Here is a 27,603-nt window from a genome sequence, read left to right as displayed (position 1 = left end):
TGATTGAAACGGTCTGCACATCGTAGCAAGATATGATTGTATTTACATAAAAAAAATAAAAAAAATATAACTTGCTCTCCTATTGGGAATGCCGCATGTTTTAATCTCATCACGCTAAAAACTAGAGAGGGAGAGAGGGGGCGTAGGAGATAGAAGGAGGGAAAAAGAGAGAGGAGAAAAAAGAAAGAAAGAGAGAAAGTAAAAGAGAGAGAGATAGAGTAAAGGAGAATGAGAACGAGATGATAAGAGAAAAAAGGGGTAAGAGAGACGGGATAAGAGAGCGAGGGTAGGACAGAGAGAGGGTATGAGAGAGAGGGAGCAGGAGAGAGGGAGGGAAGAGTGGAAGCGAGAAGGTAAAAGAGAGAGAGAGAGAGAGAAGGTAAGTTCTTGAAAACTCATATCACATGTGTATTTTTCCAGCTATCAGAGAAGCAAGATCCTGCAAGGCACTATTTCTTTCTTTTCTTTTCTTTTTTTACATTATATAATCACTGCTTATTAAGGCCCAGAGGCCACTCAAGGATAAGGATTAATGGGTACCGTAATGGAAATCTGATGTTATTTTATTTTAGAAGACGGCCCTTAAAGAACTTGTTAACTTTTTTTTACCTTTTCAGAGTGTCCCATATTCAGGGGAGCTGGACTCCCCCCGCCCTCCCATTTTAAACTGACTTCATATCTTGCTGCAACGGGAACCACGTAATTTCACAAAAATCAAAATGATTACAACGCTAACTACATTTACCGATTCCATTTCCTTGACGATAACTGATACCATCCCAGTGGGCATGGCATAAGGAAGTTAATAAGTTCAATTTAAACGACCTCTAATATGTATAAAATTAAATCGAAATTAGTTCTATGCATAAAATGTCATTAATGATGAGATTCATGTAAGCGATAATTCGGTGTAATAAATGTTTAATTGCGCCATTTTGAAATGTCGCATTTAATTTCTTTTTTTTTTTTTTTTTTTTTTTAATTATTTATGTGATTTAGAATATTTTGTCTGCGACATTTCCGGGAGTTACGTAATAACAGGTTTAATCTCATCACGCTAAAAAGTAGAGAGGGAGAGAGGGGGGCGTAAGAGATAGAAGGAGGGAAAAAGAGAGAGGAGACAAAAAGAAAGGAAGAGAGAAAGTAAAAGAGAGAGATAGAGTAAAGGAGAGTGAGAACGAGATGATAAGAGAAAAAAAGGGGTAAGAGAGACGGGATAAGAGAGCGAGGGTAGGACAGAGAGAGGGTATGAGAGAGGGGGAGCAGGAGAGAGGGAGGGAAGAGTGGAAGTGAGAAGATAAAAGAGAAAGAGAGAGAGAGAGAGAGAGAGAGAGAGAGAGAGAGAGAGAAGGTAAGTTCTTGAAAACTCATATCACATGGGTATTTTTCCAGCTATCAGAGAAGAAAGATTCTGCAAAGCACTATTTCTTTCTTTTCTTTTCTTTTTTTTACATTATATAATCACTGCTTATTAAGGCCCAGAGGCCACTCAAGGATAAAGATTAATGGGTACCGTAATGGAAATCTGATGTTATTTTATTTTAGAAGACGGACCTTCAAGAACTTGTTCATGTTGAACTTGAAAACGACCACGTTATAGCCAGTCGGGAAGCAACTTCATGATATTGTGTTCCACAAACGAGTAGCTCTAGGAAAATGGAATTTTCGTTTAGATTTAGGTACAGATAGAGGGTAAAGAAAGTTGTTTATAGTTGTTGAAGTTAGTCGAGTGTACTCATATTTACTTCCAAACAAGACAAATATTCAGTGAGATTTACTGAGAGTACTATGAATTGGGGTTCATATCTACAGGGGCATTCTAAGGGGGAGGTTGAGCAGCAACATGTCTATTCACATGTGGCGTGTCACTACAATTGGGAAAGCAGGAAATAGGGAGGGAATTTCAAAGTTTAGCAGTTTGGAGGAAAAGATTTTCAGAATAAAAGGCTCTCTGGCACCAGGAGACCTCTCAGTGAAGGGGTGGGGCTTTGCTGCTTGACGGATTAGTTGAAAGATTTTAGGTCGAGAGATTCCAGTGCTACGAGCACAGTTTATTAAAATATTTGTGAAGCGATCACAGGGATACAACATTATGGCGATGGGACAGGGGTTTGAGCTTAGTTGAGAATGCAGGATATATTAGATTGGGGACTCCTTTTTGAACCCTGCCCAATAAAGAGACAAGAGTACTTGATACACCAGACCATATGTGAGATTAATATTCCGTACATGGCTGAGTTTGGAAACGATAGGAGTCAGCTCAGTAGAGCACTTTTTAAAATAACTATAACAAGGATAAGATTTTGGTCCACTTATTTTGGAGGTGTGATAGCCAGGGCACAAGAAGAGAGATGATCGGATCTTCTAGTGCTGTTTTGTCCGCTGTGAGAAATTGGGGAGAGGGTAGTTTGCAAAGTTTAACAGGGAGTTTCTGGGGAAATGTTGGACGCACAGTCCAGTATCATCCATTGCAGTTCATGCCAGTTAGATAGAGGGAAAAAATTGAATACGCGTGCAAAAACAAACATGGCGACCAGTGAAAACAATCTGGAATACTGACCTGAGCACCCCTAAAAATCAACTTTTTAAAAGTAAGTTTTTAGTTGATTGCACATTGACCATTAATTTTTACCTTTAGATTGATTTATAAAAAATCCTTTATGTAAAAGAAGTGTGTGTGTTCTCGTCGAGTGGTTCTAATATGGAGGACCGATTTATTGTATTAGACACTTTGCACACAAGTAAGTACACCAAAGAGTTTTCCTGTTAATTTAAAAATTGTAAATGTTGAATGACGAAACTTGAAGATTGCGTATTAAAAAAAAAGAATTAAAAAAAAAGAATTTTTGTCCGAGTAAAACCTTTGTGACTGTCGGGTGACGAATCTTGAAGATAATCAGAAATATGTATATCAAATAATAAGAAAGGGACAACTTTAAAGCGAAATTCAAAAAAGGCCAAACAGCTTTAAAAAGGCTAAATTTGTGATATTTGGCCTAAAAACGTTGAGTGGTTCTAAAATAGGTGATAAATTTACTAGAACGTTGCATTAGAAACTGAGCACCATTTACAAATAATTAAATACTAGTAATGGGTGCCCGGCGTTGCCCGGGTGTTTTGAGGTGTATGCTGAGCAAAACAAAAAAAAAAACAAAAAAAAACAACGGTCAATTTTTTTAACTTTGGCCCCTATTATGACCCCTTAAAATTTATTATTTAGGGCTCAAATAAAGTTATTAAGTTAGATCCATGTCCAAGGAACCTATATCTAAAATTTCACGTGTTTAGACCCAAAATTGTCGGGGGAGTTTGGTAGAGTTCTCAAAGGTCAAATCGTTGAACTTTGACCCCTTATCAACAAATTTCTGTCTGAAAACCAATCACATCGATTTTCCCAGATCTCAGTACCCTGTATATCACATTTCGAATCTGTAGGCTTAAAATTGGCAGAGTTATTGCGTAGGGAAATGTACACACACACACACACACACACACACACACGCGCGTTCACTTTTATATATATATATAGATTGATCTTTTTTAAAAACTGTTTTTTGATAATCTGATAGATTAATGTCGATTTGATAATAATCCACAAGGATTTTTTTTAAAAAGACGAAGATATAAAAAAATATAGGGAGGGGTGCCACTCGTACACATGAACCTCTTTTCGAAAATAACATTTTTCATACAAAGGATATAATTGCCGTTACTGTTTTGTTTTAAGAATCTGCTAACCGTTATATAAACCACGAGGCTAATACACTCGTAGGTAAATATCGAGACTTAACGTGAGACTACAGACTAACTTAACAGTAAAAAATACCAACAACCTTTCTTTGTATTTGTACAAAATATTCTTTCTGCCTAAACCTATTGCTGGTGTCTTTCTTCACGTAGGACCACAATATCTTTCCTTCAAGGAAGGTAAATTATTATTCACATTCTTCAAATATTGTTTATTTCCATTTCAACAATGACTGGATGCGTATGCAGAACAATCAATTGTGAAATTTTATGTGCTTCTTGTTGGGGGACATTAAAATGCCCATTTCCGCTTCATTGTTGAACAAACAGAAGATGTCGTCAACATAACGAAAGTAAACGTCTGATTTTTTAAAACCAGATCACAGACCTTATTTGTAAAAACCTACAAAGATGTTAGTCAATACCTTTTTTTTTTTACATGGAGGTCACCACTTATCAAGGCCCGGAAGCCACTCGGGGATAAGGGTATTGCGTGTACAGTAATCAATGGGATAGTATCGTAGTAATCGTCAGTATTGGAGATTTGATAAAGTGTCTTACTTAAGGGGGGGCGGTTCATCAGGAATTTGTTTATGCTGGACTTGAAGGCATCCAAGTTGTAGTCAGGTGGGAAACCGGCAAACGGAAGAGAGTTCCACAGTCGTGCACTTCTAAGAAAGAAGCTTTGCTCATGGAATCTACGCTTTGATTTAGGCACAGATAAAGAGTGGAGAAAATTAATGACAGTGGTTTCAGCTAGACGGGTGTTTTTTGTGAAAAATTGGCAAGGAGGACCAGAGATTGGAGCTCAGACGAGCACTTACCTTGACAAAGGAGAACTCATAGAGACACCATTTACCTGTATGTACATAATGTCGTAAAAGCTGAATTCAACCGATATAGTGGCGAATTGCATTAATTTCACAAAAATATTTTTCGGGAATCGACAGAGTTTGTAATTGACTATGATATATTTGTAAGTGTTAAGATCAACCTAAAAATATAGAGTTATTTCTCCTGGACTAACAAGGGAATGGTAGCCCCTGGATGGAGTCTGGTGTATTTGTATTTTCATTAAATACCGAGTTGTGTCTTTCTTCCAGATCCTTACTGGACCCAACTGAATTAATTAAGAGGAACCAACCGAGATATTCTTTTTTTTTTTTTTTAAATTCAATTTTCACCCCAACAAGGCACAGTACCTCTTTGAAATAGGTGGCTACTATCGGGGACATAAGTTGCAAGGACATTATGAAGGGAGATGAGCAGCAAGACGTCTGTTCACATCGCATGAACTTCTGCATGTAAGTACAGTTGGAAAAGCAGAATCCCGGAAAGGAGTTCCAAAGTCTAGCAGTTTTTAGGAAGAAACTATTGGAGTAAAAGTCTTTCTTACACCTAGGGATCTCTACTGTGTAGAGGTGGGATTTTGCTGCTTGATGGGTTTGTCAGAGGTATTTACGTTGAGGGGTACAAGTGCTTGTAGTTCGTCAGAGCATTCACGATTAAAATACTTGTAGAACAGGCAGAGGGATGCAACATTTCGTTGATGGGACAGAGGCTGAAGCCTAGATGACAGTTCAGGACCTATCAGGTTGGCGACTCTCTTTTGAATCCTATGCAGGAGGAAGAGACTAGTAGCCGATGCACCAGCCCAAATGTGACAACAATACTCCATACATGACTGAATGGTGACCTTATAAAAGTACAGGATACTTTCAGGTGTAAGTAGCTCTCTAGCACAGTAGAGAGAGCCCACCTTCTTCGCAGCGGCCTTAGCAATGCTCTCAATGTATCTGTTCCAACTCATGTTCCCTGTGAACATTAGACCGAAGAGTTTAAAAGGAGTAATTTCAGGTAATGTGTTTTTGGCCATTGCCATTGATAGTAGAGAAGGTTTCTTGTAATTATTAAAGGAAACAAGCTTAGTCTTGGCAGCATTGAATGTGACCATCCTTTTTTGTCCCTATTTCACTACAGATTGGAGATCATCCTCTAGTGTTTCTGCCATTTCTTTAGATATGTGTTCGTTTGTTTTCCCCTTGTGCCTGCTATAGAGCATGGCGTTGTCGGCAAATATACCCATCTCAGAGCCAATTTGTCAGGGAAGTCATGTATGAATATTAGGAATAATAAAGGTCCAAGGATAGACTCCTGAGGTACTCCCGCATTTATATCATATTTTTTAGATGTACGCTTGTTGGGGACAACCTGGAGTCTTCTCTTACTTAAGAAGGATTTAATTACATTATGTATTCTTCCAGTGATACCATATGATCTGATTTTCCTGAGAAGACCATCATGCCATACCCTGTCAAAAGCCTTACATATATCTATCTACCGCTCTACCCTCCCCTGCTTTGTCCAGTGAATGGTATGTACATTCAGAGATTACAGTTAGGATATCTGCTGCCTAAATCCATATTCTTGGTCGGTCAGAAGTTTAGCAACTAGAACTTGATTAATTATGGTCTCAAATATTTTGGCAAAAAACGGGAGGAGGCTAATGGGGCGATAATTTAATGGGTCAGTTCTTTCACTAGAGTTCTTGTAAACTGATACCACAGAAGCAGTTTTCCAGCAGTCAGGAAAGTAAGATTCGTTAAGGCATTTGTTGTATAGTTTGAGAAGAACTGGAGCAACCTCAGTGGAGAATTTTTTTAATAGTACAGCCGGGATGAGGTCGTGTCCACATGCTTTTGAGGTGTATAGGTTTTTTATGATACGCTGACGACATTTATCAGGTTTTCTGATAATGAAAGATTTTTATGACGCATTAATTGTGCTAGAATTTTCGACCAAACAATTATTGAATTATAATAGAAAAATCTGAGCATGAAAAGTACTATGGTTAAGCTTAAACATGTAAAGGACTTGTTGATAAAGCTGGAAAAGGAAAGGACAAGATATTCTAGCAGAAAAATAGAATAAATTTATAACTTAAAATATTGCAGCATTAAGAATTGATTATATAATGTTATAAATTGAATTTTTAAAAAAATTCTGAATGCTGCAATATTTTAAGTTATAAATTTATTATATTTTTTACTAGAATATCTTGTCCTTTTCTTTTTCAGTTTTAACAACTAATCCTTTACTCTTCCATGTTTAAGCTTAACCATATTACTTTTTATGCTTGCATTTTTCTATTCTTATCCATGATTTTTCCAGGCTTCTAATAAATTCACTTGTTCTTTGTTTAATTTCAGTCTTATTTTTTTGTCCTGGTAAACACATATGTAATAACAATGTATGACACTCGCCTGCTTTCAATAAAAAAAAAACCCTAATTATCTCCCTTTAATGCTTTCATTCTCTGTTTTTCACTTTTTACTTCTCTTTTCGAATTAGTAGCAACAGTAGTTGCTGAAGCGACGTAGTTGCTATGGAATCCAGTCATAAAAAACGTCGCTTAGCTCCTAACATATTTCTCCGATTTTGAACACCAAAAAATTCATCATAACTTTTTCTTTTACTGAACGAAAATTAAAAAAAAAAAATTTTCATACTCTAGCTGAGAAAGTGATCTATAAGCTATAATAATTGTTTGAAATTTGGTCGAAAAATGAGTGAACGGTGAAGCTTTAAAGCAGTTCTAAAGGACTAAAACTGCAACTTAACCATATATTCAAACACGGTAGTGTATGAATGATAATTCAAAGCTGAGCGTCTATGGACAATGATTTATTTTGAATCAAAATACAACTGGTATCATTGTAATATAAGACAACTACCAAAATATGAGCACTGAATTGGAAGAAAAATATGCGTATATTTTTGTTTTTGTACACATATTTTTCTTCCTGTATTATATATAACAAAGTATTACATTTCTTTTTGTATTATATATAACAAAGTATTACATTTCTTTTTGTATTATATATAACAAAGTATTACATTTCTTTTTGTATTATATATAACAAACTACTATTTTTCCTTCCTGTATTATATATAACAAATTACCAAAATATGAGCTCTGAATGCAGTGCTCATATTTTGGTAGTTTTGTTATATATTATACTTTTGAGGTATGGTGTAATAACGTTGACACACCAGTTCCCATTTGATCACTGAAGTTAAGCAATATTGAGCCTGATCAGTGCTAAAATGGGTGACCATTTGGAAATTCCAGGTGCTGTATGTGCTCACTTCTTATCTAAGCATTCTTTCCTGTCATCCTAGACCTCTCCTTGCCACTGGACTCAAGCAGTACCAATTCAGGAGAGGTGTAATTGGAGATTACGTAACTCTTGCCTCATAATTTCATGCTCACTTACCCTTATAAGGGGTGCCCATTGTCTTTCGAGACTGAACAGAGGCATCACACTACTTTTGGCATCCCTTCTTAAATAAAAGTGTCACATGTGACAAGCAATAATGCCTTTTATAGAAAAATGCTTGATTTGTTTACCTCGGTGTGCAAAGTTAGGTACATGGTAAGTTTATAGCAGAGATCCAGCTCTTTCAAACTGTCTCAGTCGGTCTCATCGACATCCCCTCACAAGACAAGGGCGCCTCAGGCGACAGGTAAAAAATAATACATCTTTTGAGAGAAAATGACGTCAAGATCTAACTTTCTTTGTCAACTATAAAAGGAAGAGGTTATTTATTTAAGGATGAAAATATTATCTTGCATTTTTTGTTGATTGCGTAAGACAGAAGTGAATGAAGCAAATTCAGGAATTTCTGTTATTACTAACCAGCAGAGCATTACCGCTGTCAACCAAAGGAAAAGTTTATAAGGTATGTGTATGCAGGGTGATGAGGTAGGGAAGTGAGGGTTGAGGACATGTATTGGATGAAAAGAAATGATATGATGAATGATGCAATGAATGTGGAATGTGGATTGTAAAAAGAGGTTGAGTGTTGATGACCTCAGAGGAATATTAAATTTGGATAGTATAAGTAAATGTGGGCAGAACGGTAGACTTTGTTGGTCTGATCAGATTTAAAAAATGGATGAAAGTTCTTTGGTTAGTAGATGTAGAAGGTAATAATCTCCCCCAATGGAAATACCAAAAACCCACATGATTAGCAACAAAATTCCACCACTTTCTATCTGACAGCTTTTTTTTTTTAATTATTTAAACAGCTTGCTTTTGGAATCCCCATCCTACTTCCTGTTTTCCTGGCATGCAGCAAGTTACATATAATGCGGACAAATATATTGTTGCCAACCTCATCACCCAAGTTTCCAACTCTCGTCCCTTTCTTCCAAAAATAATCTGATTTCTATAATAGTAGCCCCTTATGCTTCTGTGGCAATATGTCTTGCATGGGGTAAATAAAAGTTATGGCTTTGGACAACACTAACCCTAACTCTAACCCTGACACTAAACCTAACTTATCTCTAACACTAACCCTAACCCTAATGCTAATCCTAACCCTAACATTAAGCTTTACCCAAAACCTAACCCTAACCCTAATACTAACGTTAAACTTAACACTAACTCTAACCCTAACCTAACTTAACTTTAACACTAACCATGACCCTAACCCTAACACTAAACCTAACACTAAACCTAACCCTAACTTTGCCCTAACACTAACTCTAACACTAAACTTAATTCTAAAACTAACCTTAACACTAAACCTAACACTAAGCCTTAAACTAACCCTAACACTTACCTTAACATTAATCCTAACCCTAACATTAACTCTAACCTAACACTGACTATATCCCTAACACTAACACTAATTTTTTAAAAACTTTTTTTGAACCACCCATCTGAATATTCTCATAAAAATGAAATTTCAAACATGAGCGTAACAAATCAATAAAAATGAGATTTCAAACCAGAACGTGACAGCTCTCAGCTCCCCACTTCCAAAATAAATCTGATTCTCATTAGACATGTGTATGAAGTGCAACCTGATCAGTGAAGGTTGAGGACATGCGTTTCATTGAGAGAAGTATACGATGAATGCATAATGTGAGTCTTAAAGACAAATTTGTGGACATTTTATTTATTATTTGTTATTGCATTGTCACCCCCAAACAAGGCACAGTGCTACTTTGATGTAGAAGGACACTGTCTGGGACATAATTTGCGGGGATACTATGTAGGGAGTTGAGTGGCAAGATGTCTGTTTACATTACACTTCTGCATGTTAGTTTAGTCAGGGAATCAGGAACCCGGAAGGGAATTCCAAAGTCTAGCAAGTCTAGGGAAGAAACTATTAGAGTAGAAGGCTTACTAGCATCTGGGGATCTCTACTTCTTTGCAGCAGCCTTGGCAATGCCCTTGATGTATCTGTTTTAATTCATGTTCCTTGTAAAACGTTAAACCGAAGAGTTTCAACAAAGTACTTTCAGGTAATGTATCTTTAGCCATGGCAATCAGTGGCTGAGAAGGTTTCTTATAATTATTAAAGGAAAGATGCTTAGTCTTGGCAGCTTTGAATGTTACCATCCATTTATGTTCCCATTCCACTACAGACTGGAGGTCTTCCTCTAGGGTTTCCGACATTGCCTTGGATATGTGTTCATTTGATTCCCCCTCGTGTCTGTTTATAAAGTGTGGTATCATCAGCAAATATACTCATTTCGGAGACAATTTTATCAAGCAGGTCATTTATGAATATCAGGAATAATAAGGAGTGACTATGTTCCATTAAAAGTTTTTCGTGGACTTCAAAAAATGTTTAAATCTCATCGATGCCAACCTGATAAATCACAACCTGATAACTGTTTAAATCACAACCTGATAACTCTCATCAAAAAGCTCTACAATAGAACTAGTAGTGCAGTTTATGGCAATGAATGAAAAAGAGAGTCAGAGTCGGAGTTAGATGGAGCCGGCTGATCCCTCCTACTTTCTTTAACTTAATTTTGGAGAGAATTCTGACTGATGCACTAAAATTACGTGATCCTCCCTATCAGCAACCAGTCAGCGTTGGACACTTCTCTCACACTCCGGGTTGATAACGTCAACGTAGGTCGATGTCTTTACTTTTGAGCTTTTCACGATGACACCAAAGCTGATGAAATATACCTTTTGTAAGAGACCCTACAACGTGGGTTAAAACGTCCTCATCAGCCAAACAGTATCTCCTGCCAGACCGTGTTTAGTCTAATGAGAAAACACGAATTCATGAATAGAAGATATGTACACGAAGCTATAAAAAATGAATGATTAAACCAAATCGTCTCTGTAATTCAAAAATAGAGCAGCACTCTTGATTTATATTTAATATAATAATATGTATTCTTCAAACTGCTATGTACAGGAAATCTTTCACATGTATATTGCGTCTAGATAATAACTTTGATAATTTTTTAATTCAACTTGCGACTCGCAATGCAGTGAACGATTGATACAAAAAATAGTTTCTTTCTGTGTGAATAAATACCTTAAAAATTTGGTACAAACCTGTTCTCTCAGTAGCCTGTAGTGTCCAATGTAAACAAAAAAAGAAAATAATGTCTGCTGCTTCTCTTTATATGCTAGCGATTTTGTCACCTCATATGCAAATGAGATGCTTCTGTTTAAATGTAAAACCTGATTTTTCAGAGACTGGATTAATTTTGGATTTGTATGTTGGAGTAGCAAGTTCTGATACCTCAGTGTCGCCTTTTAAAGTAGCGCTTTTTTGACAGCAGAGTGTTGAATTTTAGAGTAGCAAGTTTTGACAACAAAGAGTCGAGTTTTAGAGTAGCAAGATTTGACAGCAGAGTGTCGAATTTTAGAGTAGCAAGTTTTGACAACAAAGAGTCGAGTTTTAGAGTAGCAAGATTTGACAGCAGAGTGTCGAATTTTAGAATAGCAAGTTTTGACAACAAAGAGTCGAGTTTTAGAGTAGCAAGTTTTGACAACAGTGTCGAATTTTAGAGTACCTATTTACTATGCCTCCCCACGGGACAGAGTTAGACACCAGGGTCGTTAGCAGAGAGTCGAATTTTAAAGTGGCAAGTTTTAACAGCCGAGTGTTGAATTTTAGAGTAGCAAGTTTTGACAGCAAAGTGTCGAGCTTTAGCGTTGTCAGTTTTGACAGCAGTGTGTCAGATTTGAAGTAGTGGTAGTAGTGTCATCTTCGTTGTGCTATTCACAATTGTACTCAAAACTAAACGAAATTTCCATGAGTGGAGTTTCTTTCTCAGAGCTGTTCGTCTGTGGAACACAATACAGTTTGTCTGCTTCCCAGCTGATTATGACATGGTCTTCATCAAGTCTAACATGAATAAATTCCTATTAAGTTGTCCATTTAGATAACTAGCCCTACCCAAGTTCCCAACATGTCTGGTTTTGTCTCACCATCTAACACTTCACCCTTCTTTGAGTGGCCTCTTGGCCTTAATAAACGGTGGCCTTCCATGTAAAAGAAAACAGCCTTTTCTCTTTTTTTTTACAAGGGAATCACCACTTATCAAGGCCCAAAGGCCACTTAAGGATAAGGGTGAATTAATGTAAGATGGTAGTGTAGTAATCATTAATGGTGTAAATTGGGTAGAATTTGATCATTTAATGGGGACGCCTCAAGGGGAACTTGTTTACATTGAACTTGAAGGCTATCATATTGTAATTAGCTGGGAAGCATGCCAGCGAAATAGTGTACCACAGTCAGGTAGTTCTATGAAATAAGCTTTGTTTATGGAATTTGCGTTTAGATTTAGGGACAGATAGAGAGTGGGCGAAATCGTTTCTAGTGGTTGTAGCTAGTCGAGTGTTTTTTTGTGAAATTTAAACTGTGCATGTCTCGAGTTTAAATGCGTAAAAATAAAATAAATTTTAACTCGAAATGACTTCTCATCTCATAATATTTACAAACAAAAAAAAACAACATTTTTAATGTCACACAGAATTATTTTTTTACTATCAACTCAATAGGATATTTCGTGACTTTACTGATAGAGAGTTGGAGAAATTGTTGATAGTGGTTGTAGTTAGTCAAGTGTTTTTGTGAAAGTTTGGCAAGGGGGAACCATATATTGGAGCTCAGACGAGCACTTGTCGTGAAAATAACGATAGAGCAGAGACAGGCTTACAACATTTTTTCTGTGGGAAAGCAGTTGCAGGGAAGAGAAAAGGGCCTCACCTAGTAGGATTTGAAGCGGGTTTGAACTCTATAAAGGCATGATAGAGTGAACCGAGCAGCTGCTGCTCAGATATGGAAACAGAGTTGGGCAGGTTATCTCAATATTCCATAAGAATTTTTCACTTAGTGATACAAGCACCAAGTGAAAGATTGTTTCAGCAATCTGCCTCACTAACAGTATTCCATTTTAGGATGTACTTGGCTCAGATGCATCCAAGTATAACTTAGAACAAATCATTAAAGGCCTATAGGTCATCGTCTTAATCAAATTCAACTTTGTTTTGTCCTAACAATCAGTAAAAGTTGGTTTTTGATACACTTTGTGACGTCATAAAGTTGTTTTAGTTTAGGCAATTTTTAAATGGCTGAGTGCTCTTCCTTTAGAGGCGCTGGCTTGACTTTTCCTATCTTCCTGGCTTCGTGTCACATCTTCTTTCAGTGGGAAAACAGTAATTCGGTTTGCACTATTATAAAAATAGTATTTATAGAAGACTGAGACTAGCAACATCACGTCTATAATTATAAAAAAAAAACATCCACGATTCATAGAATTTTAGTAATATACTAGCAAGCAGCCCGACGTTGCCTGATCGTAAGATACGCTTAAATATGATATTTTAACTTATGCAGATTTTGTATTTATTATTATGGAACCAATAATCCATTGATTGGTAATGTCACTAAATTTGAGTTGATAGCAAGAAAATAATATTGTGTCGCATTAAAATGTTTCAGGTTAAATATTATGACTTTATATTTAGGTGAATCATTTCGAGTTAAAATTTACTTTATTTTACTGAACTCGAGAAATACACAGTTTAAATATATAAATATATATACGCAAAGAATAATCAACATGTCACTTAGGCTCGTTGATCACAAAAGTGAAATGTGCGACCAACGAACCTAAGACCGCCATGTTTGTTATTCTTTACGTAATACATTTCTGATTTTTTGAGATGAGGATTGATTATTCGTATTATTTGGAGTGAGTGTCCCTAATGATGGAGGTCTGAACAGAGCTGAAAGGGAGAAACAGACAAAATATCAAGGTCTCATGTATGATCTGAAAAGAAACTGGGATCATAGAGAGATATTAATCACACCATTATAGGTGCCACGGGGTTTATGAAGAAGAACCTGAAGTCCTACCTAACTGATATTTCTTGAGAACCAAGTGCAAAAGAGATCCAGACAATTGCACTTAAGGGAACAACGAGGATACTAAAAAGAGCTCTCGGTTGGTTTCAATAAAAAGCACAAGAATGTTGGCAGCTGGTTTGGCTGCCTCATACCCAGCATTACAATCTTCAAAGGAAGAAAATTAAAAAAAAAAACTGTTCTCATCTTGCATATAATTTTGACAACGCTTCGCTCGATGTATCCTCTGACCTTCTTTGAGTGTATCTTGTTCAACTCGGGAATCTGGACAGAATTTCGAACGGAACTCTTTATTTACTTCACGGAGGTAGCATGCTCTCGTTTCGTCAGTCATAATTGAATAGAGGCCCAAAATAATTTGCAATTTAAGAATTGAACTTTGCATTGTCAGTGTTGGTGACCAAAAAATACAATTGCAAATTACTTAGGACGTCTGTCCCATCATCGTTGACAGAACGAGAGCATGCTACCCACATGAAGTAAAGAAAGCATGCCATTCGAAATTCTATCCAGATTCCCTGAGTTTGACAGAAACATTCTCAAGTTTGACAAGATACACCTGAAGAAGGCTGAAGGTTCCATCGACTGAAGATGAGAACAGTAGTCTGAAAAATCTTTATGTAATGTTTACATTTTTGTTTTTGTTTTTACTTAGGAGTCACCACTTATCATGGCCCGAAGGCTACTAGAGGATAAGAGTAGTGAATGAATGTGGTAGTGTAGTAGTCATTGATTGGGTAAACTGGGTAAGATTTGATTATTTATGAGGACGGCCCAAAAAGAACTTGTTTACATTAGATTTAAATGCTACCATGTTGCATTTAAAGGGGAAGCAGGCCAGCGGAACAGTGTTCCACAGGCAGGCAGTTCTGGGAAAGAAGCATAAAATGAAATAAATTTGAACTCGAAATGACTCATGATGTAATAATATTTCACAAAAAAAAAATTAGTGTCTACACAGAATTATTTTTCGCTATCAACTCAATACGGTATTTAGTGACTTTACTCACTGATTATTATATGGAACCTAATATATAGCCGTGATTTCAGAAGTTAAAATATATATGCAGTAGAACCCCAGGATATGGCATAAAAAATTAATAACAAAATAATATAATACACATGTATATAATCAAATAACATTATAAATAACACCCTAAGGCGGGGCAAATACCGTAACCAGGGTCCGGAAAAACATCATATTCCACATCGTAACCTGAAAAAACGTATCTTAGGGCCACTGTATCCTCAGAGTTTTACTGTATATTACTTGGTGCCATCAACTAGAATTGAAAGAAAGAACATATAATGTTCTAGCATTAATTGGTAAGCGTAAAAAGTTTGCTAGAAATTACGTTTTAGTTAATAATGAAGACAAACAAAAGGAAGTTTCATTTTAATATTTAATAAACAACTTTATTTGTCATCTTCGTTAGTAGCGTGTACAAGAGAGAAACGAGTTAATAGGTGGAAGTGTTCTTGTGTAAAGGCAGAATTAATATATTGCCGGCTTGTTGAGGAGAGTTCAGTTCCGTTTACACATGTTTATAGCTAGTAGTTATCGGGACGAAGGAGGCAAGTTAAAGGAGAAAGAAAGGGCAAAGTCTTCAGTATATTTAAGTGTTGTAGTAGTTGTGTGTGTGTTTGTGTGTGTGTTTGTGTGTTTGTGTGTGTGTGTGTGTATGTGTGTGTGTGTGTGTGTCAGTCGACGAGAGCAGTTCTTTAGCATGATAAAGAATGTTTGTTTAGGAACCACACATGCAAACAAATGGGAGTTTGAAGAGACCCATTGTAAGCTTGTTATACTCACGTTCTGCCTGGGGCTAAAGTTCTGGCTAATGTTTGCTGCCAGCTGAAGCCAAAGAGTAAGAGAGTTAAGAGTTGCAGATTTCGCCTTTTATGTACTCAGTCATGTGAGTGAGAGTTGGCTTGTGATTGGACAAGCCAGGAAGAAAATAGATTTCAAATCTCGAGCTGCGAGAATTAGCTCCTGTCTGTGATTGTAGCGAGTTTCGGCTACTACGGATACCCCCTTGTTTGATTGGTTTTCAGAAGAAAACCAAAAATGTTTATTAAAATAAAAGAAAGCTTCTTTTATGTGTGTCAGTTGTAATTTACAAAATTCAAAGTAGTGAGGATTTTGTAATATGTCCGTCCATGACAGCTGCTTGTAAAATCCGTTTTTTGTGTCAACACGAGGCTTGTTGCTTGTGACTGTTCAAATTTGTTTTGTAGAATTGAATATAATTTCTTTAAATTTGAACTATTCCAGTGGAATTTGAAGTCATTAAGTTGCTTGTTGCTAAACGTCAGTGACGAATTGTTTTGTTGATGAGTCTACTTTAGAAGTTACCTCCGGTAGAGGGTGTGAAAAAATAAATGTTTGGAGTGTGTTCTACCGTGAAGAGTGTTTTGGATGGCTAGTCGTTAGTAATGCGTTTTAGTTGGACTTGACTGTTCAGTAAACAGTTATTTATTTTTTCTGTGGAAAGAAAAAATGTTGCTTTTCTGTGAAAATAATTTTTTTTTTGTTAGATAATTTTGTGAGGGGAATATTTATGGCATGTGCATAAATGGAGTCGAGTTGATCCATGTTTTTGTTGTTGTTGTTGTTGTTGTTGTTGTTTATGTTTTTGTTTAAACATCCGCGGTGTTCATACAAAGTAGGGAGTTGGTAATAGAAAAAGGTAGAGAAACAGCGAAAGTCCAGGCCAGGTATTAGAATTTTTCATAAACTAAGAAAGTGTTAACTCTTTGTTTTAGGCTGGTTTTTTTTACATGTAGCCGTTGTGAAAAAAATTTTTTTTTCTTTGTTTTGTTCATTTCGATGAAACATATCCAGTTGAAACGTTTTATTTTTTCCGTGAAAATGTGGAAAGTATTTCTAGTGAAATGTATTTCCACTAAAATGTTTTTATTTTTTTATGTGACACGTGTCTTTGAAAATGTTTCCGTTCTTTAGTTTTAAGTCCAGCGATGATGTTGTTTTTTTTAATCCGCTTTTTAGTCCAGCGATGATGGGTTTTTTTTTTGGGGGGGGGGGGGTAGAAAGAATGTATGGTGTAGTGGTAGAACAGTGTTCTAGAGAATTCTCAGGTGATGACTAAGTCGACATTTGAAGATTGTTTTTGTTTTTCTATGAAAAGTGCATGCTTTTTTGTGTGTGACAAGTATGCGGTCAAAATAAGTTTTTGAAAGGAAAGAATCGTGCTGCATCATGAAATGTTAGCGATACAGAAAGTTTGTTGTTTCTAAGAGGCTAAGCATAATGAAAATAACAAACAAAGCCGTTGTTGAAGGCTACATATTCAAGGGTCACGAAATATAGAATAAAAGAAAACGAAATGGAGTTTCATTCTATATTAATAAACATCTTTATTTGTCATCCTCGTGTGTGTGTGTGTGTGTGTGTGTGTGTGTGTGTGTGTGTTGGTGTATCGACAAGAGCAGTTCTTTAGCATGATAAAGAATGTTTGGGAACCGCACGTGGAAACAAATGGGAGTTTGAAGAGAGCCATTGTAAGCTTGTTGTACTCACGTTCTGCCTGTGGCCAAAGCCCCAGGCTAATGTCTGCTGCCAGCTGAAGCCAGTTAAGAGAATTAAGAGTTTCAGATTTTGCCATTTATGCACTCGGTCACGTGATTGAAAGCGGGCTTGTGATTGGACAAGCTAGGGGAAAAAAATGGATTTTAAATCTCGAGCGACGAGAATCTGCTCCTGTCTATGATTGTAGTGAGTTTCATGACATTAAAATTTGAGACGATAACATTGTGACCAGCAAATTTAAAGTTTTGGTATGATGATAGATAGATAGATAGATAGATAGATAAATAGACATGAATTTTGCTTAATTTTTTGCTGTTAATGGGCTTCCTTTTTTTTTTACCGTGTATACAATATTCATTATCAAAATATTTAATACAGCATTAAATAAGATACCAAATGTGTCTCAAGGCCTAAAAATGGAGGATAGGAGTTAATGTTGACCAATGTAACATTTATTTAACTTAACTAGTCTCTGTCTCTGCAATATCAGAATAACTCCGTGAATAATCTACTTAAAACCCGAAATAACAATATATATAATTTTTTTTTACATAGGCATTACCACTTATCAAGGTCAAGTGGCCACTCTAGGATAAGGGTTAAAGAGTGTACTGTAGAAATTGTACAATATAGTAATCGTTAGTAATGGAAATTCAGTAAATTTGTTAACTTATATGGAACGGTTCAGCAAAAACTTATTTATGTTACACTTGAAGACAACCATATTGTAGTCAGCCGGAAAGCAGGAAAACGGAAGACAATTCCACAGGCGTGCACTTCTAAGAAAGAAGCTTTGTTCATGGAATCTACGTTTAGGTTTAGGCACAGATAAAGAGTGGGGTAAATTAGTGATAGTGTTTTCTGCTAGACGGGTGTTTCTTGTGAAAGTCTGGGGAGGGGAACCATAGTTTGGAGCTCAGCCGAGCACCTGCCATGAAAATAACGATAAAGCAGAGACAAACTCGCAACATCTCTTCTGTGAGAATGAGGTTTAAAGGAAGAGAAAAGGGTATCCCCTACAAGGCTACGAAGTCTATTTTGAACGCTATCAAGGCAGGACAAGTCCTTTCTAGCAGCTCCTGCCCAAATGTGGCAACACTACTCCATCCACATACATTATGTGGGGAGTTGGGAATAAAAAATTTTATAAACAATAAACGAATGATATATTTACAATGAAAGAATTGTTTGTTGGTACTACTGCATTTTTTCCGTGAAGTTTCTCGGGTGTGCTCTGTAGCTGTAGCTGTAGCTCACGAGTATAACTGGAAGCGACCGGCTCCAAAATGTTAAACCGTTATGAAAAAATTATAATAATAAACATGGAAATACAATAAATAAAATTATAAACATATACCTAACTCAACCCTAATCCCTAACCCTAACCTGCACGATTAAAATTATTTTTTATATTTTCAATATATAAAAGAGTAGCCTTCACAGATTCGTATTAGCTATTAAAAAAGAACAAAAAAAAAAAAAAAAAAGGCAACGCGTTCGTTAAAAATTGAGGAAGGCTCGACTGACATTTTCAGGTTATTTCCGACAACTGCCGTGCAAACCCGAGCCAACTTCATGGAAATCGCAGGTCGGTAAACGCAGAAGCACTTATTTGTTAATAGAAGACCCCCTCCAGCACTGGTGAATATAGCAGATAAACAGTCTTACCAGTCGAAAAAATGATTCAGGACTCCCAAAGACTAACTTTATTCAAACACCTCGAAAGTCGGCCTACATCTATGACAAAGCTGCAAATATATCACCTAACTGTGGCTCTTGCTTACTTTTTATCGTGTTAACGTGCTTCCTTTTACTGTGTGCACATTCCCGCTTATTATCAAGAAAGAAATATATATTTATAGTTGAAAATGGATGACGTCATAAAGGATGAATGGGAGTTGCAAAAATCAGTGTGATGTCATAGAAGATGAATAGTAATTGCTCCTATTTGTTTTCCTCCCCACGAGGGCAGAGTCAGACAAACGGTCGGTTTTTTAATGTGGAGAAAATCCAGCTCCCCAAAAAGGAGTACTCTGGATAGGAACAGAAATAAAAAAAAATTATCTCAGTCATGTAGGATTTCTTCTCTACTGACGGAGGACAGAAAAGGTGAAGTGTAGTAATGGCAGATCAAGTATTTCATTCCTTAGATATGTCATTTAATCAACAGGCGCTGACTTCATCTTCTTCAACTTCTTGACCTTGTGTCGCTTCTTCCTGCGGTGGAAAGGAAGTAAAAAACAATCAACAGTGGCATAATTTCAGTAACAAAGTTACTATTAACAGACAGTTCATCTAACTTTCGGACCCCGGACCGTGATCGTCTTTCTTTTTATCTATTAAAATAAATTCGTGTCCTGTTTGTCTGTCTGTCTGTTCACAATATACGTCATATATGACGTCATAGCAGAGGAAGCGTCTACTGATGATATGACAAAAGGATCGGATAACACTGGTTGTGACGTCATCATTAATTGCTTCATCTGCTATGACGTATTTTTTTTTTTTACTCAAATATCAAGCCCCCTCCCCCGTCCTATAGGTTATCAAATTTTTTTTTTTACATAAGCAGCATCACCACCTATCATTGCCCAGAGGCCACTCGAGGATAAGGGTTAAAGAGTGTACAGTAGTCAATTAGACAATATAATAATCGTTAGTAATGGAAATTCGGTAAATTTGTTAACTTAAGGGGAACGGCTCATTAAGAACTTGTTTACGTTGGACTTGAAGACAACCATATTGTAGTCAGCTGGAAAGCAGACAAATGGAAGACAGTTCCACAGGCATGTAGTTCTAAGAAAGAAGCTTTGTTCATGGAATCTGCGTTTAGGTTTAGGCACACTTGATCTCTATATGAGATAAATAGATATTTGAATATTCCATTAAATCTGACCCCCAAGATCGCACTAGGCATGGAATATGTGCCTATATTAAAGATGGCTTTCCATGTGGTAGGGATATCTCCAGAGAAGATCCTAACTTACGCTACATGTGCTTCCGGGTTGCATTATCTCACACTACTGCATTTATATTTGCTCGCTATCACCCCCACAACAGCAGAGTTACTATCTTTAAAAGCATATCTGAGAAAATTGACCAAGTCCTATCTGCTTATCCTTCAGCTAACATTCACGTATGTGGAGACTTCAATGTTCACAACGTGGAATGGTTGACCCACTCAAAGAAGACCGATGATGAGGGGAGGTTCTGTCATGATTTCTCCATTGCTTATGACCTCACTCAGATTGTTCACGAACCCACCCGTGTGCCCGACAGTGACGGCCAGTATGCAAGTCTACTAAACCTTTTTCTCACAACTTGCCCTGAACTATGTTCAGTTTCTGTTCTGTCTCCTCTTGGATCTTCTGACCACTCTGTTGTATCAATTACGATAAAAATGAAATGTAATAAGTCCCCAGATGTACCTCTCTATCGTACAGTATATCGATACACTAAGGCTGACTGGGATAGCTTCCGTACATTTATATCGGATCTACCTCTGCATTCCATGTTTAAAAAGGATGTGTCCTCTATAGTATCAGACCTGACGGAATGGTTAATTGTAGGTATAGATAGTTTCATACCCTCGAAAAAGTTCCAGCAAAACCCTAACAGCCAGCCATGGTTCTCTCCAGAATGTGCTGTTGCCATTGCGCACAGAAATCACTTTTTCCACTGCTTCCAACATAATAGATGTATGGAAACTAAAGCCGCTTTCAGGATTGCGAGCAACCATTGTAAGAAAGTAATAAGGAACGCAAGAGAGTTGTATGTAATAAAGAATGCAAGAGAGTTGTATGCTCAGTCCGTCAAGTCCAAAGTAGCTGAGTAGTGGCTTGGTTCCCACCAGTTTTGGCAAATAGCAAACAGAATCCTGAATAGAAGCGTGTGCTCTATCCCAACTATCATCACTGGACCTGAGGTAATCTGGTCAGCATCAGACAAAGCCAAACTCTTTGCCAAGAACTTTGCAGCTAATTCTACCCTTTGCGACCAAGGCCGCCAACCCCCAATATTTCCTCCTGTATCAGAAAACACACTATGTGATATACATATATCTGTACGTGATGTTGCCAAGCTAATCAAAAACCTTGATTCCAGTAAAGCAACCGGCCCTGACGGTATTCCAATTATAGTACTCAAAAAACTTCAACGAGAACTTGCGCCCATACTTACAAAACTGTTTAAATGTTGTCTTAAGGAGAATAGTTTCCAATCACCCTGGAAAATCTCATCAGTATGCTCTGTATTTAAGAATTCAGGTGATTGCTCATCCCCCTCTCAGTACAGGCCAATAAGTCTCCTGTGCGTCATGAATAAGTTGCTGGAATCTGTGTTAAATACAGAAGTAATCAACCATCTCAACAAAAATAACCTTCTTAGTGACACTCAATATGGTTTCCGTTCTGCTAGATCTACAGCAGATGTGCTTACAGTTATATCTCATAGGATTAGCAAATCTCTCGACGGAGGCAACCTTTCTAGGGCAATTGCTCTTGACATATCTAAGGCCTTTGATAGGGTATGGCATAAAGGTTTACTTCATAAAATCTCTAGCTATGGTATAGCTGGAAATGTCTTCTCAATTATTAAATCATTTCTTTCTGATAGGTTCATAAGAGTAGTAGTTGAGGGGCAAAAATCAGAAGCTCACAGTATTAATGCTGGAGTCCCTCAGGGGTCCATCCTGGGCCCAACTCTTTTCCTGATCTACATTAATGATCTTCCAAGTCACATCCTTAAATCATTTGTAGACATTTATGCTGATGACGCTACCATTTATGGTAGCACATCTAAGACAATAAACGACCAAGTTCCCTCCGATTCTTTCTCCTTTGATCTTGAGCACGTGGTACAATGGGGAAGGGAGTGGCTGGTTACTTCTAATGCATCTAAAACCAAGCTTCTCTCTTTACATCATCAACATTCTAATCCACATCTGGCATCAATTGAAATGAATGGCTCTCGTCTTCAGGAGGCCTCAAGTTTTGACAAGCTTCTGGGCTTAACCGTTACTCCTGATCTTAAATGGAACACGTACATCAAATCTGTTGCCAAGGCCACTGGAAAAATGGTCGGATCTTTCTATCGATCCAGTAGATATCTAACTGCTGATGCAATTCTCTATCTATATAGGAGCCGGTACGTCCAAGGATGGAATACTGTTACCACATCTGGGCAGGAGCTGCTTGAAAGGACTTGTCCTGCCTTAATAGAGTTCGAAATAGACTTCGTAGCCTCGTAGAAGATGTCCTTTTCTCTTCCATGCAACCTCTATCTCACAGAAGAGATGTTGCGAGTTTGTTTCTGATGTATCGTTATTTTCATGGAAAGTGTTCGACTGAGCTTCAGTCTATGGTCCCCCCCTCGCCAAACTTTCACAAGAAACACTCGTCTAGCTGAAAACACTATCAATAATTCCCCCCACTCTTTATCTGTGTCTAAACCTAAACGTAGATTCCATGAACAAAGCCTCTTTCTTAGAACTTCACGCCTGTGAAATTGTCTTCCGTTTTCCTGCTTTCCGGCTGACTACAATATGGTTGTCTTCAAGTCTAACATAAACAAGTTCTTGATGAGCCGTTCCATATAAGTTAACAAATTTACCGAATTTCCATTACTAACGATTATTATATTGTCTAATTGACTACTGTACACTCTTTAACCCTTATTCTCCAGTGGCCTTTTGGCCTTGATAATGTGTAATGCCTGTGTAAAAAAAAAAAAGAAAGTTCCTCTTTACCTCTGAAACCCTTAGTTAGTAAAGAAGGTGAGAACAATTTCCTCTGCCTAATAAACCATTTAAGAATGATATATCTTTCTTGTAGTCTCTTGATCTTACTTGATTCCAGGACAAGAATTCATTTAGTCTAGTAGAATGTCCAACTTCATATTGTTACTTAAGGTAACATTTTTTTAAGAAGGTGCATCATTCCTCGTAAAAGCCAGTGTGGGTTAGCCATACTGAAGAGATCTTATTTGAGCCGCGAATATTCCTTAGAAAATCAGAAAACAGTGTCTAGTAGGCATTCAAGAATTGCTTCATCTGCTATGATGTCAAATATGACGTTGATTGTGAACGAACAAACAAAAATATTCGGTGTATCTTAAATAGTATGTGACTAAACCCTCTTCCTTCCGATATGTTTCGACCGGACAACGCCAGGTATATACAGCTAGTACGTATGAGGTGTCTTCAATAAATGTCCAGACTGTTTTTGTACGGGCAGTTAAAATTGTCGGATACTCTTGAAAACTCAGTATGTTATTGTTATATATCTTATGAGATGACTGACTAATTTTTATAATTTCAGGTTCAAATGAAGAGCAACAGCAGGAATTGGAATACACCCTATAAAGCCTGATTGTCACAACTGATGAATTTCAAAAATACAATCTGAACATGAGGACACTTTAAAAGAACGATATGCAATAAAATTCTGTTTTAAACTTTGCAAAAATGTTACAGAAATGTATGGAATGCTTTTGGACCATCTTACATGAATCGAGCATCAGTTTTTGAGTAGCATAAGAGATTCAAAGAATGCAAGGAGTCTATGACACGGATGATGAGTGGTGTGGGAGGAGTAAGGAAGTCAGAACACCAGAGTTGATTGGCCAAATAAAGAATTTCATGCATAAAGACCGTCATATAGAGTGTGTGTGCATAGAGATAATAAATGAACAGTTTGATGTCTGTGTGGGAACTGAATTATACGCGTCTGAAGAGGCCAGCACTCTTCAAATTGGGTCAGTTGCATTTCCACCAAGACAATGCACCAGTCCACAACTCCATCCTTGTCTCAGACTATTTGACCCAGATGAGCATCAGGATAGTTCCTCACCCTCCTATAGTTCAAACCTTGTTCCCAGTGACTTTTTGTTATTCCCTAAGCTCAAGGAAAACCTTAGAAGCTATTGTTATGAGACAATTGAGGCGACAAAAGAAGCTGTGACGAGGGTCATTGACACGCTCACACAAGAAGACTTCCATGGGCCTTCCAGAAATTGTTGGAATGGAACAACAAATGCATTGCAGCCGGAGGAGATTACTTTGAAGGGAACTAGAGTTTCATGTGTGTACTATCAATAAAAGTTCACATACCGTATCTATACACACATTTCAATGATCTGAGCAACACCTAACAGTAAATAACAGTAACAGTTACTAACAGCGTCACCGTTTACAATTCTGCGTTTTTGAGATGAGGATTGATGATTTGTATTATTTGGATTTTCCGAACTACTGCTCTCATCTTGAGTGTTATTTTCACTACGTTTCGATGGCATTTTTCTGATTATTTGAATTATTCAGACTAATGCTCTCATCTTGAGTGCTTTCGCACAACATTTCGACTAATGTAACCCCGGACCTTATTCAGGTGTATCTTGTCAAACTTGGGAATCTTTCTGTCGAACTCGGGTATCTGCACGGAATTTCGAACGGAACTCTTTATTTAATCCATGGAGGTAGCATACTCTCGTTCCATCAACCATGACTGAGTAAAAGCCTTAAGTAATTCCCAATTTTATTGCTTGTATCACACATACTGAGGATTGAAATCGCTTCTGAATACTATCTTGATGTTATATGGATTACATATTCTTTGGATTTTCTCCCGACAAGTCCTTCATATATAGTGTAAATGAATGTGTTGAGTTGTTGGATGGTGTTCTTTGGTGGTTTAGTTCAAATTTCTTGGAGCTAATGCCATGCTCTTTGGATAGTTGTTTCGATGATATGTATTGTTTTTACAACATATTGCTTTTGCCCAATGTTGTAGGCAAGGAACGATTCCACTCTTGACTTAATATGGATAACAAAAGTTGAAGTTTAGATATTGTTTCAGGTGTATCTCGTCGAATTTATATATCTTTCTGTCAAACTCGGAAATCTGCACGGAATTTTGAATGGACATCTTTATTTAATCGATGGGGATAGCATACTCTTGTTTCATCAGTCATGACTGGGTAGAAGAAGTCCTAAGTAATTCGCAATTGTATTTTTTAGTGTCACCAGCACTGAAGATTGAACCCTTAACCTCCAACAGTGTAACTTTACTACTGAATTTTACCAAGTACTTTATCCACTACACCACAAGTCCTTGCAAAGATGTTTTAAATCATAAATCTCTGTCATCACCCCAAAGGTATAATGGTCTCCCAAATCACATATCACACTCTTAGGTCATTAGGACATTTATGCAAACGACACGACAATCTATAGCGACACTTCAAAGGCCAGAAATGACAAAGATCTTTCTGATTCTCTCTCTCTCTTCTGGTCTTGAGAACGTAGTGCAATGGGGAAAAAGGTGGTTGGTTAATTTTAATGCGTCAAAAACCATCTTCTCTCCTTTCATCATAATTGCTCTGATCCCCATCACGCCCCAATTGAAATGGATGGATTTAGTCTTGGGGAAGTTCTGTGTCTTGAGAAGCTCCTGGGACTGACATTTACTCCTGATCTGAAATGAAACATATACATCAAATCGGTTGCCAAGATCGCTGAAAAGATGGTTGGATCACTCTATCGCTTCAGTAATTATCTCACACCCAATGCAATTCTCTATCTGTATAAGAGCCAAGTGCACCCTACAATGGAGTACTGTTGCCACATTTGGGCAGGAGATGCACAGCACGCCCTATCCTGCCTTGGAGTTCAAAATCAGCTTCGAAACCAAGTAGGTGAAAACACTTTTTTCTTCCCTGCAACCTCCTTCCCACAGAAGAGACGTCACCAGCCTGTCTCTGCTCTATCGCTATTTGCATGACAAGTACTCGTCTAAACTCTAATCTATGGTCCCCACTTGCCAAACTTTCACAATAAACACTCGACTAGCTAAAACCACTATATATGATTTTCCCCACACTCTATCTGTGCCTAAATGTAGACACAGATTCCATGAACAGAGCTTCTTTCCCAGAATGGCCTGCCTTTAGAACACTGTTCCACTGGCATGCTTCCTGGCTGAATACAACATGGTAGCCTTCAAATCTAATGTAAACAAGTTCCTGTTGAGTTGTCCTAATAAATAATCAAATTACATCCAATTAACGATTACTTCACTTCCACCTTACATTCATTAACCCTTGCCCTTGAGTGGCCTTGATAAGCGGTAACATCCCCCAATTAAAAAAAATGTTTTTAAAAGCAATATTTCAAGATTTAATCTTTTTTATGGAAATAGCACTGGACAAGGCATAAAGCTACTTGATGTAAAGATCTAAAAAATACACCTTCAAGGTAAAAAAAAAACTTGCCAACGATAAGTGTTAGATGGAACAGGTTCTGACCCAGAAAACGGCAATTCTTCCCTCTTTATCAGAAACATCGCTTATGGAATGTGAGGAGTAAAGAACAAAATAAGGGAAGCAAGAGTTACTTGGCTGCTGAAAGTGAGCCCAAAATCTACTTTCCTAAAATATAACATGGTGTCGAGTTTGTAAGAAATCATTGAAACTCAAATCAGAAAGAAATGTTTGGTCATATTTTCTCTGTTCTTCTCCTTCAAATCATTTGCACCCTTCTTCTTTTTTTTTCAACTGAAAAACCGATGCTTCCTCTAATCGATCCGTTTTTAAAAAATATAATATTAACTAGCATTTCAGCTCAGCATTGCCCGGGTGTTTGGAGGTGTATGTTGAGCAAAAAAAAAAAAGGCGGTCAATTTTTTTTAACTTTGACCCTATTATGACCCCTTAACATTTATTGTTCTGGGCTAATATCAAGTTATTAAGTTAGATCCATGTCGAAGGAACCTATATCTAAAATTTCAAGTGTTTAGACCCAAAATTGTCGGAGGAGTTTGGTAAAGTTCTCAAAGGTCAAATCGTTGAACTTTGACCCCTTAACAATCAAATTTTGGGCCGAAAACCGATCAGATAGGTTTTCCCAAATCTCAGTACTCTGTATATCAAATTTCGAGTCTGCAGACTTAAAATTGCCAAAGTTATTGCGGAGGGAAATGTACACATAGACACACAGACAGACGCGTTTACTTTATATATATATATATATATATATATATATATATATATATATATATACATATATATATATATATATATATATACATATATATATATACATATATATATATATATAT

General features: G+C 37.1%; 1 long non-coding RNA gene across 1 annotated transcript in view; it reads left to right on the top strand.

Annotated features, from left to right (window-relative positions):
* LOC145293090 (uncharacterized) overlaps positions 1-27,603 on the top strand; it is a 104,003-nt gene that overhangs the window by 68,282 nt on the left and 8,118 nt on the right. Inside the window, exon 2 of the long non-coding RNA XR_013869658.1 lies at positions 23,809-26,178. This is a non-coding gene — a long non-coding RNA (uncharacterized LOC145293090). The remainder of the gene's footprint in view (positions 1-23,808; positions 26,179-27,603) is intronic.

Source organism: Euprymna scolopes, chromosome 14 (genome assembly GCF_053919585.1).
Source record: "Euprymna scolopes isolate OS-2025 chromosome 14, ASM5391958v1, whole genome shotgun sequence".
NCBI classification, from domain to species: Eukaryota; Metazoa; Mollusca; class Cephalopoda; order Sepiida; family Sepiolidae; genus Euprymna; species Euprymna scolopes.
This window is presented reverse-complemented; position numbering and strand designations above follow the sequence as displayed.